This window comes from Mus caroli, chromosome 3 (genome assembly GCF_900094665.2).
Source record: "Mus caroli chromosome 3, CAROLI_EIJ_v1.1, whole genome shotgun sequence".
NCBI lineage: Eukaryota > Metazoa > Chordata > Mammalia > Rodentia > Muridae > Mus > Mus caroli.
In genome coordinates this window covers 132035348-132040786 of record NC_034572.1, presented here as the reverse complement: position 1 = coordinate 132040786, position 5439 = coordinate 132035348, and positions in this window count along the sequence as shown.

The window sequence follows — 5439 nt, the reverse complement described above, 5'->3', positions numbered from 1 at the left end:
CCCCTCACCTGCCCTTCCCCCCTTGCTCCTTCCCAGGGAAGCCAGCTCCTCCCTCACTGGCATGGTCTCTTCGAAAGGATTTTATGTGATTTGGATTCTGGCTTTCCCTGTAGGATATGATATTCAAGGGAATAAATTGTGTATCAATGAAGGGAGAAAGGAAAAGGAACCAGTAAGGTGGAAAAAGAATGAAAAATGTCAAATAAATAGCAATACTTAAAAGAAAGCTTACAAAGACCAGCCAGAAGAACCCTTTCCTTGAGCTAGTTGGCCATGTGCCTACCAGGGTCCTGGCTGTCCGAGAAGGGTGGCCCTTCACCCATCTCCTACCTTGAAATAGCGGCTGGCTCTTGGGCCAAGTGGAATTTTGTGATATCCGTCTTGATCCACGCGAGCTGATGGGGGAAGGAGCAGTGCAGGTTGTTTTACAGACCTGGAATTCAACCAACTCTTTTCCTCGGGACTTTCCTAAACGTGTGGCTCTAAGCCCTTCCGATTTTATCTTATGATCATGATCTGGGGTAGTTGCTTTCAAATACGTTCTATTTAACAAAGTTAAATGGTGAGGAACCCTCCCTCCATGACCAGTTTTACACATGTGTCTTATTGAGCCGGCAAACACAAAACCTCAGACAACGTTGGGCTGAAATACTTGTTAAAGGGGTACCTCACATGGAAAAATAGGTTCCGAAGATTCTGTTATGGTCCAGTGTGCTTCAGATGAATAGCAAAAGCATCAGTGGACTGGCTTACTGGATGTACAAGTGGTTCTTTCTTTCTTTCTTTCTTTCTTTCTTTCTTTCTTTCTTTCTTTCTTTCTTTCGTCATTCATTCATTCATTCATTTATTTTCATTGTTTATGCATGTTGTATGTGCCTGTTTAGAGACCAAAGGTCGACATCAGGTGCCTTTCTCAATCATTTTGGTTTTTATTTGTTTTTAATCTTTTAAAACCAGTAATTGATCCACAATTCCCTTTTCTTTCTTTAGCAAGATGCCAGAAGGCCAAGGGGAAGAAGGTGGCCCTGGCCCCAGCCATTGTAACAGGAGGCCAAAAAGGTGGCCAATCCTTTGAGAAAAGGCCCAAGAACTTCAGCATTGGGCAGGACATCCACCCCAAAGAGATCTCACACGCTTCGTCAAATGGTCCTGCTACATCAGGCCGCAGCGGCAAAGGATCATCCTCTATAAGCGGCTCAAAGTTCCCCTCGCCATTAACCAGTTCACCCAAACCCTAGACCGGCAAGCAGGTACCCGGTTGCTTAAGCCGTCCCACAGTACAGGCCAGAGACAGAGCAGAAGCAGCAAAGACTACTGGCCCGTGCTGAGAAGAAAGCTGCTGGCAAAGGGGACGTCCCAACTAAGAGACCACCTGTCCTTCGAGCAGGAGTCAATACAGTCAACACCTTGGTGGAGGACAAGAAGGCTCAGCTGGTGGTGACTGCCCGTGATGTAGACCCCACTGAGCTGGTGGTTTTCTTGCCTGCCCTGTGTCGAAAGATGGGGGTGCCCTACTGCATCATCAAGGGAAAGGCCAGGCTGGGGCACCTGGTCCACAGGAAGAGATGCACCACTGGTGCCTTCACACAGGTTAACTCCAAAGACAAGGGTGCTCTGGCTAAGCTGCTGGAAGATATTAAGAGCAATTATAATGGCAGATATGACGAGATCTGTCGCCGCAGGAGAGTCTGTGTGAGTCTGTGGCTCACACTGCCAAGCTAGAAAGGCAAAGGCTAAAGAACTTGCCACTAAACTGGGTTTAATGTGCACTGCTAAGTTCTCTGTACATAAATACAGTTACAAAATTTAAAAAAAACAAACAAAAGAACAACAACAACAAAAACAACAAAACCCCTCCATTAATCCCTTTCCTAATTAACTCTTTTTTTTTCTTAATGGGTAATTTTTAATCAAGCAACAACAAAGAAGTTTCTGAAATTTCCATTTATGATTCTCCTTTTCTTTTTTTCTTTTTTTTTATTTTATGTGTGTGCATGCATGCACAGAAGTCAGATAATACTTTATTTCTTTTTTTATTAAGAATTATTTATTTATTCTATATGAGTCCACTGTTGCTGTCTTCAGACACACCAGAAGAGGGCATCGGACCCCATTACAGATGGTTGTGAGCCACCATGTGGTTGCTGGGAATTGAACTCAGGACCTCTGGAAGAGCAGCCAGTGCTCTTAACCGCTGAGCCATCTCTCCAGCCCTGATTCGCCTTTTCTTTTCTTTTTGTTTTGTTTTCTTTTGGTTTGGTTTTGGTTTTTTCGAGACAGGGTTTCTCTGTATAGCCCTGGCTGTCCTGGAACTCACCCTGTAGACCAGGCTGGCCTCAAACTCAGAAATCAGCCTGCTTCTGCCTACCGAGTGCTGGGATTAAAGGTGTGCCTCACCACTGCCTGGCTATTAGCTCCCTTTCTATTTTTCTGTCTCTCTGTCTCTGTTTCTCCCTCCCTCTCATCTGTCTCTCTCTGTCTTTCTCTTTCTTTATCTCCGTCTCTCTCTCCCTTTGTGCGTGTGTGTGCGAATGTGTGCGAGTGTGTGCGTGTGTGTGTATGTGTGTGTACACATGAGTGCAAGTACCCTTGGAGTCCTGAAAATGACATCAAGTGCCCTGAAGCTGAAGTTACAGGTTTGACACTTATGCTAGATTACAGCCACTTGATCCGTGTGCTGGAAACCAAACTCCCATCCCGTGTGAGGGAAGTACACATTTGGCGGTCTGTTTAATAAGAATGCAACCCTATTGTTGGAACAACATGATGTACTAACCAGAACCCCGGAGCTCTTGTCTCTAGCTGCATATGTATCGAAAGATGGCCTAGTCGGCCATCACTGGAAAGAGAGGCCCATTGGACTTGCAAACTTTATATGCCCCAATATAGGGGAATGCCAGGGCCAAAAGAATGGGAATGGGTGGGTAGGGAAGTGGGGGGCGCTATGGGGGACTTTTGGGATAGCATTGGAAATGTAACTGAGGAAAATATGTAATAAAAATATTAAAAAAAAAAAAGAATGCTCCCCCACCCCCACCCCCCAGGTTCATGCTTTTGAACACTTGATCCTCAGTAGGTGGTAATGTTAGGAGAGTTGTGGAGCCTTTAGGAGGTGGAGCCTCGCTGGAGGAAGTTCATCACTGGGGCCAGGCTTGGAGAGTTGGTAGCCTTGCCCCTCTCCCAGTTTGGTCTCTCAGCTTTGTGAATGACCGCGTGTTCTCTCTGCTTTCTGCCCCCACTGCCATGCCTTCCTGCTACTAGGGACTCTCTCTAGAACCATAAACCAAAAGTAACTTTTCATAAGTTACTCTTCTAGGTCAGGGTATTTATCACGACAAGAGAAAAAGAATACAAACTCTTAGTCACTGAAGCCATGTCTCCAGACCCTAGTTTTGCTGTTGTAATTTGTTTTAAGACAAAGTCTTGATATGCAATCCCAGGTCTTGAACTCGTGACCTCCCTGCTTCAGCCTCCCTGGCTAAAGGATTACCCGTGTGCACCACTGTCCTCAGAAGTCCCCTTCAACTCTTTGAGGACACTATATTGATTGTGGGGTACCACGCACCTCACTGTTGATACATTTTTCTACAAGCCAATGAGATTCATCACTTCTTCACTGATGCGGGACCTGTATGAACATCCTCTTTATGAAGACGCTCAGGCCTTTTGCCCATGTTTCTGTCCAGCGTGTGTGTGTGTGTGTGTGTGTGTGTGTGTGTGTGTGTGTGTGTGTGTTTGTGCGCGTGCGCACATGCCAATGGATGAATGCAGGAATTACAGGAGAACGTCTGGTGTCCTACTCCCTCATTCCCCACCATCACCAAGCCTGGAGCAACACCAGCAGCCAGCAAACCTCAGAGATCCTCCTGTCTCTGCACCTCACAGCTCTGGGGTGACAGGCACTCTGGGCCACACCCAGCTTTTCCCATGGGTTCCAAAGGATTTGAACTCAAGTTTTCATAGCAAGCGCTTACCCACTGAGATATCTCCTCAGCCTTCCACCCTGACTTTTTGAGGTTGGATCTCATGAGTACCAGCGTAACTCAAACTTGCTACGTAGCTTAGGGTGACCTCAAACTCCTCATTCTCCGTATCCTCCCACCTCTTTCTCCCAAGTGTTGGTGTACCAGGCGCGTGCCGCCATGCTGGGCCCTTTGCCTGATTGACTTAGTTCTCCGTTTTGTTGATTTGCAAGAGGAGCCGCTTTTCTCTGCCTCCAGAGTGCTTGGATTTAAAGGCATGTGCTACCTCACCAGGCTTTCTTAGCATTCTTTTGTTTGTCTCTTTGTTTTACTTGGTTTGGTTTTGGTTTTTGAGTCATGATGTAGTGCTTTGTATATGCTTGGCCCAGGGAGTGGCACTATTAGGAGGTGTGGCCTTGTTGGAGTAGGTGTGTCACTGTGGGCATGGGCTATAAGACCTTCATCCTAGCTGCCTGGAAGTGAGTCTTCTAGCTAGCTGCCTTCAGATGAAGATGTAGAACTCTCAGTTTGGGGCTGGAGAGATGCCTCAGCGGTTAAGAGCACTGACTGCTCTTCCAGAGGTCCTGAGTTCAATACCCAGCAACCACATGTTGGCTCACAACCATCCGTAATGGGATACGATGCCCTCTTCTGGTGTGTCTGAAGATAGTGACAGTATACACATATATATATACAGTAAATAAATATTTAAAAAAAAAAAAAGAGTTCTCAGATCCTTCAGCCCTACACCTGCCTGTACACTGTCCTGCTCCCCCTTAATGATAATGGCCTGAATCTCTGAACCTATAAAGCCAGCCACAATTAAATGGTGTCCTTTATAAGACTTGTCTTGGTTATGGTGTCTGTTCATAGCAGGAAAACCCTAACTAAGACAGAAGTTGGTACCAGGGACTGGGGTACTTTTGTGATGGTCCTAACCATGCCTTTGTTTGGAAGAATGTGGATGTGGGGACTTTGGATTTGGAATGCAATGGAATGCTTTAAGTGGGGCTTAGTGGGCCATCCTAGTCGGAATATAGAAGACTTTGTTGTTGAAGGTAGTTTGAACTGTGGAAGCCTGGTTCTAGAGGTTTCAGAGGAAAAGAAGTTCACGGTGTGGCTGAGAGACTGCTCTTGGGATTATTTTTAGTGAAGGCTATGGCTGCTTTCTGCCCTTGTCTGAAGAGTCTACCTAAGGCTAAGGTAAAGAGATTTATATTAATTATATTAACAAAGGAAGTCACAAAAGGAATCCACAAAAAAACAGAGACTTCATTCTCTGGTTAAGTCTCATGAAGAGTGTTTTGAACTGAAGGAGGAAAATTACTGAACTCTTCCTGAACTCTTCAACTCAGAGTCCTCCTACCCCTCCCATCTGGAGATTGTTCCCGGAACACTCCTGAACTTCTCACCCCAGAGTACATTCCTAAACTCTTCACCCCAGAGTCCGACCCCCTCCCAAATGAAAACTGTTCCA